Source organism: Toxorhynchites rutilus, chromosome 3 (genome assembly GCF_029784135.1).
Source record: "Toxorhynchites rutilus septentrionalis strain SRP chromosome 3, ASM2978413v1, whole genome shotgun sequence".
NCBI classification, from domain to species: Eukaryota; Metazoa; Arthropoda; class Insecta; order Diptera; family Culicidae; genus Toxorhynchites; species Toxorhynchites rutilus.
Genome location: NC_073746.1, coordinates 234,469,167 through 234,479,184, shown reverse-complemented (window position 1 = coordinate 234,479,184; position 10,018 = coordinate 234,469,167).

Below are 10,018 nucleotides of genomic sequence, written 5' to 3'. Positions count from 1 at the left end.
TTTTTAAACGTTTCAAATTACGATTAGACCACGGTGGATGCTGGATGTTATGGATTCTTTTCTTCGGAACAAACTGGTCGATTGCATAGAGCAACACATTAGACAAAGCAAGCGAGCCAGAGTCAACATCATCTACATCTAAAATGACGTTCCAATCAATGTTCAGAAGAAATCTATTCATTGATAAAAAGTCAGCTTTGTTCAAGTTGTAACAGACTGATTCGGCTGTTCTTGCGAAAATAAGCGGTGGCGAGACACGCAACGAAATAAGAAGCGGCGGGTGATGATGACACACTTTCACCAAAAGTGACGGTGACTCGATGGTGACATAGTTGTGTTTGGAATGACCTCTGTACTGGCGAGGAAACGGTTGTTATCATTGACAATTCCATTCAACTGACATAGACCGGCGAAGCTAAAACTGTCGAGTAGAGACTCGGTTTGGCGGTGCATTGCAGAGTGCAGAATATCTGGATGAAAAAAGTTCGAGGTGTTGAAGATCCATCTGCTAGGTAGGTTGTAGTCACCCAGTAAGATAATATTATCCTTAAGTTTATTACTGTTCCTTAAGTTCCTTAAGTTTATTACTGTTCATCCTTAAGTTTATTACTGTTCATTGCAGATCGATCCAACCGGTAGACATTGTATAGTGGACCGAAAATTTGCTTAGACAGTGTGTTGCTGTTAAGCCATGTTTCAGTGAGCGCAATAAAGTCATAAGAAACGCCAGAACAAAAAATCCGATACGCTTGAAAATAATCCGATATAGTGGAATTCATACCACCGACGTTTTGGTAATAGATTATCTGCTCATTTTTATCAGCGGTGAACGCACTAGTCGGTTGCGATCTGTCAGAGTGTTCAAGTGTTGGTGCTGGTTTGAAGAAGATTCCATGTTCATTTCCTGAGCATCTTTGTGTGTGGGAGGGTAACATAAAAAAACGGCTTGATCAGACTGAGAATTGACGTTACGTTGTTCAAGTGATTGTAGTTGCAGGTCGGAGCTGGCAGTATTTTTGCGAATGGGTAGTAGTTGCACTGCATCAGGTGATGATTTACGATTTCAAATAGACGAAATTGACACACCTTTGAGCCAGAAGTTTTTAGAACAAATTAAGCTTACTATCGAATCTGGAACACTCAATTTGAACGAAATGAATGATAACGGGATATCATCATCATCATCCCTATTTTGACGGACTAACTTATAACACCGGATTTTAGATGCGTCAACGTTGCATCTATTCGAAATATAAAGTGCAACATATCCAGTTGTCTCTGTTGGTAAGAATCCCGTCAAGTAAAACCAATCAGATCGATTAGCGGCAGGTGCAACGGAGAGCGTGGGGAGTTCAGTAGTAGGTGAGCAAATACTGTTGCTGCTACAGCCAGCGCCGGTGATATAAGGATGCTGGATGCTTCCATTTTTTCGTGTTACTGATACGGTTTCCATACGAGAGATGACACCAGAGCCTGGCATGTTGATAGTTGTAGCCTGCCGCCGGTTGTTTCGATCGGTATCTGGTATCAGTGGAAATTCAATCAGTTGTGTAGTATCTCGACCGACTTCGGCCGGTCATATACTAGTATAGACATATAATGATGAGGCTGGCACAGGTGGGCAGGTTATGGTTGCAGAGGTAGTAGTGGAAAAGCTTGATATGGTGTTGTTAGTAGCGTTTGTTGTTGTTGAGATGTAAGGCGCGGTGACGGCAGTAAAGGGAGCGATGGCAGTCGTAGTGCTCAGACTCCTACAACCGTTCGTGGTACTTGCACGTATGCATGCGTCTGACGTGGTGATGGTAGGAGCGGAAGCGGTGGTAACGACGTGTGGCGGTGCATGACAAGGTGCAGTGGGGCTCGTTGAAGCAGCATTCGATGGGGTTAATTGCATTGTGTTGGTTTCTGGAACAAAAGGCACTATCAAATTTGCAATATCTGAAGTGTCAACTGAAATTTCGACTCGCATTTTTTTGCTGGATCTATATGATTGGACGTTTAATGACGATGAGCAACTTGTACGGTCTCTTTTTGTCTCGGAGATATTAGCTGCGACGAATGATCCGAAGACATTCGAAAACTCGAACTGGATGTTGTTGAGCGCATCCTCGAAGTCCTTCATTCCACTGGTGGGTGCGGTCTGCGAAGGGCGAGGTTCCAGTGTGTAGCTGCTTGCTCGTCGATTGACGTCATTTAGAGCACGGCAGAGTGTGCGAGTGACGTCGATTTGAGCCCCAATCAGACGTAGAATTGATGACAAGCGGGTCAAGATCAGGTTCAGAGTAGGGTTTATTGACGACTGTTCGAGATCGAACGGCGAATTCCGACATGCTGGACAGTACCATTCTGCTCCAGGAAATTCCCGCAACGTTTTATGAAGCGACGCTGACAGCCCAACACACTTCAAGTGAAACGGCTTCCTGCTATTCGCACAAGTAATTTTGTTACTGCGGGAAGACGCTGTAATGTAGTGGGAAGCGGCACATTTCTTTGTCATCTCTTCTAAAAAGTTGCACGAGAGACCGGAGCGATTGTGTTGATTGATCTGTTGCTTCTTCTGAACACTTCGGTACAAATGAGCACCGAAACGGAATACATATGACTACTTCAATAATAGCGGTGGTGTGCAAGGATAAAAGTATATTTATCACTGATAATTCAGCACTTAGCGACCGAATAACACTAGTAAACGACGCACAAAGTACCAAGCTGTATACCAGCGATAAAATATTTAGTTTTCTGGACGTTTTACTGGTCAGTAAGCGAGAAAAAAATGAGCGTGAAGAATGAAAGCGAATTGTTGTTTTATTGTTGTTTTGGTATGATTGAATTGTTGTGATCATATATCGACGTATTATACTTAAACTTGATGGGACACTTTCTTCGGTGTTCAGTAAATTTTTGCGATAAATTTTCTTAATTGCTGGAATGCCAATTCATAACCACGGGTAGTTGTGGCTAGAACATTACCCCAAAACATGACTACATTGGTTCTTTCATCCGGAGAATAGTCTAAAAAATCAACATTGCGTAGCTTTCTGAATTCTTCATCATTGCTCTGAGAACCAGATTGAGAAAATTTTTAGTAAACGATAGAATGGTTTGGTATTTTCTTCTGATGACATTGGACGGGGCCAGTATGGTCAGACTTATCATAACCGAGTCGTTGAAGTTGAATTTGATGCATTACATTAGCTCTTAATTCCTTGAGCCAATCAACAGATATTTTCCATCGTTTACGTACTCCCTATCGAATAGTTCAGCCGTTGTCTCAACCTACACATTTTCCAAGCTCTCGTAATTTTGGTGATCAAACGCAACTTAATTCAGATCTTCTAGCGTTTGCATGAACCCATTTGTGGAAAAAATATCCAATACTGTGCTGAAAATTCGTGAAATGCTCGAATGCAGAATCAGTAGGACTCTCACTTTGAAATAGCTGGTTTATGTTGTTAATCACTTTGAGTATGTATGACAAAAATGTCAAATAAATATTAGTCTACCACTTTGGCGTTCTCAACTTAATTATGTTTGTGTTTCACAAATCGAAAGTAGACTCAGAGCCAGGGTACGTTTATGAGAAGGTATCCTGGACTCGAAGTGTGTCCGACATGATTCACTTATACACTCTGAACTATGACATCTTAGCTTTGACGGAAAGCAGCGATCGCAAAGCAATTCATAACAAGTGTTTTTTTGTTGTTGCGAATATTACGTGTTTTGCTACATTTTATTTGAAAATATGTCAATAATACGTGAGATAGAGGAGTTAGTGAACCATTAAATTTAACATAACGGAACTAGTACCCAGGATGTATTGTTTCTGTGTTGCTTTTTAAAGTGGTCTTTTTACGGCGGCTCGACTGCGAAGGAATATATAAAATATTTCTATCTTCAGAGAACTCTATGGCTCGATGTGTTGCACCCGGATGCGTGAGTGTTTAGCCATTGATACCCTGGCTCGAGTCTAACTCGAATTATGAAAACATATCCCACAAATTATCATTCCATCGATCCCCAAGGGATGTGACTATTCCGAAGAAATGGCTTCGATTCTTTGGACAGGAGCTAAACAGCAATACTAAACACATGTACATTTGCCCGCTTCACTTCAGTCCAGATTGTTTCATTCATATCGATGGCTTGGAAGTACAATATCGTCGAAAACTGATACAAACAGGTAAATTTGAACAAATCCATATTATAGTTACAATTATTACACAAAAATGTCTATTTTTAGCTGTTCCTACTGTCAGACAGGCTAACGATTCTCATGCCTCGGGAAATCAAAAAGGACGGCTCGCCGAAAGGTCTTGATTGACATCAAGCAAGAGTAAAAAATCATAAATCATCCATAACATCCGCGGAGTTGGTCCAGTTTTTTAATGGGACGAAACATGACTATCCCGAGTGGGATATTCCGACAAATGAAATCAGGAGCAGCACTATCAACATCTCTAATTAAAAACCCAGTGATTCTGCTAGTTCTGAAAGCTCAATTCAAGCACTGCAGTAGCAGGTATCGGAGTACTACAGAGAGCTTCAGGAAGCTAAACTCTGAATTACCGAACCATAATTTCCCCTAGGTTTTGATCTGAATAGATTATCTTTACGCAGCAATGAATAAATGTATACATTTAGCTAAAATACAAAAGAAATAAACTTATTTAGACAAATTCATCATACCACTCCATGATAATTGCAAAGCTAACACGTCACAGCCTCACTGTTACCGATGCACTAGTCAGTCCAGACTAACTTTTCATAAACGTACCCTGACTCAGAGCGTTTCATATCTGTCATGTCACTCCTTCTATAGAGTCACTCTCCCATCGATGACAGGCATTGAAGTTGTTGCTTGCCAGACACAAATCAATGGCAAAGACCTCTGCATTGCTTCGATATATATCCCTCCCAGAACTACGGTAGGCCGCCATCAGTTCTTTGATACTATCGAGGCAATGCCGGAGCCGCGGGTAATCTTAGGTGATTTTAACTCCCATGGAACAGCATGGGGATCACTCTACGATGACAACCGTGCCACTTTGATATGATCTGTGCGACAACTTCAAATTGACAGTTTTGAATACTGGGGAAGCAACCAGAATAGCCAACCCTCCTGCACGGGCAAGCATGCTTCGTTATCCCTGGATTGCATGTGGAAGGTAATCCAAGATCCCCACGGTAGTGATCACCTACCAATAATTTTATCGATCGCTAATGAATCAAGCTCTCGTGAGTCAGTCAATATTTCGTATGACCTCACGAAGAATATTGACTGGAGAACATTTGCGGAAATAATATCTGAAGCAATTGTTTCAATGCATGAACTTCCTCCACTCGAAGAGTATAACTTTATATCGAGTTTGATTTACGAAAGCGCACTTCAAGCTCAAAAGAAACGTGTACCGGCTACCACTTTCCGACGTCGTCCTCCATCACTTTGGTGGGACAAGGAGTGTTCAAAGGTCTACCTTGAAAAATCATCCGCTTTCAAAAAATTCAGGAAAACTGGATTAATGGAATGGTTTCTAAAGTACCAAGCTCTAGAAGCCAAACTAAAAGGTTTGATTAAAGCAAAAAAGCGTGGATATTGGCGGAAGTTCGTCAATGGTTTGTCAAGGGAGACCGCTATGAGCACTCTTTGGAATACGGCTAGGAAAATGCGTGGCTGGAACCATACAAACGAAAGTGAGGAATACTCTGACCGTTGGATTTTTAACTTTGCAAGGAAGGTTTGCCCCGACACCGTTCCTGCACAAAACGTCGTACGCGACATTCCACTTCAAAGCGATTATGAGAATTTTTCGATGGTGGAATTCTCAATTGCCCTTCTCTCATGTAACAATTCAGCTCCGGGGTCGGACAAGATTAAATTCAACTTGTTGAAGAATCTTCCCGACTTGGCAAAACAGCGTTTGCTGAACTTGTTCAACAAGTTTCTGGAGCTGAATATTGTCCCGCATGACTGGAGACAAGTGAGAGTGATAGCCATACGGAAACCCAACAAGCCGGCTTGCGATCACAACTCGTATAGGCCGATTGCAATGTTATCCTGTATTCGTAAATTGTTAGAGAAAATGATTCTACTTCGTTTGGACAAGTGGGTCGAAACAAACAATTTGCTGTCAAATAAGCAGTTTGGCTTCCGCCGAGGTAGAGGGACAAATGATTGTCTCGCGCTGCTATCTTCTGAAATCCAAATCGCATTTGCTCGCAAAGAACAAATGGCTTCCGTTTTTCTCGATATCAAAGGGGCATTTGATTCAGTTTCCATGGAAATTCTCTCAGAGAAGCTTCATAATCGTGGACTTTCACCAATTCTTAACAATTTCCTGTACAATTTACTGTCAGAAAAGCACATGATTTTCTCTCATGGCAGCTCGAAATCTTCTCGTTACAGTTTTATGGGCCTACCACAAGGCTCCTGCCTAAGCCCCCTCTTGTGCAGTTTTTACGTCAATGATATGGATGATTGTCTAACTAGAGACTGCACGCTGAGACAACTTGCAGACGATGGAGTTATTTCCATCACGGGTACTAATCCCGTCGTTCTGCAAAAGTCGTTGCAAGATACCCTGAACAATCTGTTCACGTGGGCCCTCAAGCTGGGTATCGAATTCTCTACGGAGAAAACTGAAATGGTTGTTTTTTCTAGGAAGCACGAACCCGCCCAATTCCAGCTTCACCTATCCGGCAAAACGATCCAACACTCTATGTTTTTCAAATACCTGGGTGTATATTTTGATTCTAAGTGTACCTGGGGGAGACACATTGCGTATTTGAAACAGAAATGCCAGCAAAGAATCAATTTTCTCCAAACAATTACCGGAACATGGTGGGGTGCCCATCCAGGAGACCTCATTCAGTTGTACAAAACAACGATATTATCAGTGTTAGAATATGGCAGTTTTTGCTTCCGATCAGCTGCCAGGATTCATATTCTCAAGCTGGAGAGAATACAATATCGTTGCTTGCGTATAGCCATGGGGTGTTTGCATTCGACACATACGATGAGTCTCGAAGTTTTGGCAGGAGTACCCCCGCTTACTCTTCGGTTCACAGATTTCTCATCCGTTGCAAGATCATGAATCCATTGGTGATTGATAACTTCGAAAATCTACTCCAACTGACTCCTCAGTCAAGTTTTATGTCTATATACCATGAGTACCTTACCCACGACGTGCACCCTTCACCAGGCATCTCCAACCAAGTTTGCTTCCCATACTTCTGCAATTCCTCTGTCATTTTTGATCTGTCCATGCGACAAAAAATCCATGGAATCCCTATTCCGCCGATATTTTCGGCAGAATATGGGAAAGTTGGATCTGATAAAATGTTCTTTACTGACGGTTCATTCATAAACGAGTCCACTGGCTTCGGCATCTTCAATGAAAATTCCAGTGCCTCTTTCAAACTCAAAGATCCTTGTTCCGTGTATGTCGCTGAACTGGGTGCGATATATTACGCATTAGGGATCATTGAAACATTGCCCATCGACCACTATTTTATTTTTTCAGACAGTCTCAGCTCAATAGAGGCAATCCGCTCAATGAAGGTTGATAAACGCTCATCTTATTTCCTAACTAGAATAAGACAACTATTGTGTGTTTTGGTCGAAAAATTATTCAAGATTACCTTAGTATGGATTCCCTCTCATTGCTCGATTCCGGGGAATGAGAAAGCGGACTCGCTAGCTAAGGTGGGCGCTTTAGAAGGCACACCTTTTGGAGGCAAATTGCTTATAATGAATTTTTCCACATTCCTCGTCAGTATACGCTCGTAAGTTGGCAGCGCATGTGGAGTGGTGATGAGTTCGGTCGTTGGTTACACACGATTATCCCTAAGGTCTCGACGAGTGCATGGTTCAAGGGATTGAATGTAGGTCGTGATTTCATTCGCGTGATATCTCGGCTTATGTGCAATCACTACAACCTAAACGCGCATCTCTATCGCATTGGGCTCGCAGCAAACAATCTTTGTGATTGTGGCGATGGCTACCACGACATCGAGCATGTTGTCTGGTCGTGTATCCGGTTCCATGCGGCTCGCTCTCAGCTCTCTAGAGCACTGAGAGCACAAGGCAGACAATCGGATATCCCCGTCCGGGATATCTTAGGTAGCCGGGATCCTGATCTTCTGCTTCATCTATACCTGTTCCTCAGAAACGCCGATGTCAACGTTTAATGATGTTTCCTTCGTTGTGTCCCCGTTTCATATCCCTCCTATCCGATCGATAAACTTTTACTTAGTCGCGGCAATACATACACACACTCTTTACAGATGCACGGGCCGAAGGTTGTGCAGTCCACTGATTATTCAACAATAGCCAAAGGTTGTACCGCTCATGACAACTCTACACGAGCTGATGATTGCGCCGCCATTCTATCCTGGATTCCTCGAGTCGAGAAAGACGCACCACGCTAGATATGGGGTACAGACTAGGGGGGCGTTGCTGATTAATGGTCAGCTGCATCCCAATAGGAAGTATCCCGTGTCGGGCACACGTACAGAGCATCGAAGACTGCGACATACCAATTATGAGAACACTTGTAATACTAACCTCGAGTCAACCGCGAGTAATCGGTTACATATTACTAACATAGTCTAAGCAAACATTGTCAAAATATTGAACTCCCGGCCCCGTTAGGCTGACGCCATATGAGCCTTAATAAAATATATATTTTGGATAAAAAAAAAGCACTCTTTGCACCACTGCTTCCAAGTTACCTAGTCGCGCATGGGTGCAGCAATTTCAAGGGTTTTAATTCAATAATTTCCTGGATCTCATCACACTTAATAGTCCGCAAGGGACTGTAGCTAAGACAGCTATTGGTTTTCTCAATTTCATCTGGAATATGCTTACACGCATACGAAGAGCATAAGGCAGAACTATAGAAAATACGCAAAAACGACAATCTCTTTTAACACTTTCGACGCCCCGTCACCCAGATATGGGTAACACTTTCCTCGCTCGAATTGAGTAGGATTTTCAGAAGGTATTTGATAGAATAGGCACCTAAATGTAATTATAGGATAAAAAAATAATAAAATCATAACCATAATATTATACTGTATATACTATAATTTTTATTAATTTATAGTACGGATGGTTTGTACTGAAGTTTTTTGCAAAACTATGACTTTGGCATGTGTTATTGTCATCAATTCGTCTTCAATTGAAACCAAACATTGCTAGATCATGTAAAAGTTTTCTATAAACTAAGTTTGAACTTCATTTAATAATTTAATCGCAAGTTGGGCTGCGAGAAACTCGAAAACGTCGCGTTGGGCGTCGAACGTGTTAAGCAAAGCGCCAAGTGAGTTGCCTGGTCATGGGTCTCCATCAGACCCTTGTACAATCAAATAAATTTGGTATGCAATTTTGTCCCACTTGAACAACGAAACCATCTCGTTATACAACGTTTTAGAAGCCGTTTCAGTAACCTACATAAGGTGATAAAAACAATCATTCACGAACAGTATACCATCTTTCCAATAGTTAGTTCTGGTTACTGAGAGTGCTCATACACTGTTTGGTCGAATCCAAATATTTGACATTTTTTTGACAGATAAAATTTGATCCCTAAAATCCCCCCTGTTTGTTAAACCTGTCGGTAAATGGTTAGGTAACCTTAAATATTTCAGTCGATTTTTTTCCATGTTCGATGTTTAACATTGTTGGCCACTGTTGATAATTGAAGAGTGGCAAACAAAAGAGTGTTTGTAAAAATTAAAAACCAAACTTTATCTGTCAAAAACAGTGTACGGCTACCTCAGGCTAGTGAATATTTCTTCGACAGATCCGTCGATTCGCTGGCTATCAAACTGAGCGGATTGCTTCGCAAATGACTCCTCGTAGTGACCATCTCCGAGAATATTCGTCGCAGCATGCTTCAAGAAATCCTTCAAACTGTGAGCTAAGCGGGTAAACTTCACATCATTTGTTCATCAAAATTCAACAAAATAAATAGATGTAAAATTATATAAATATTAATTTAATAATTAAATAATCCAC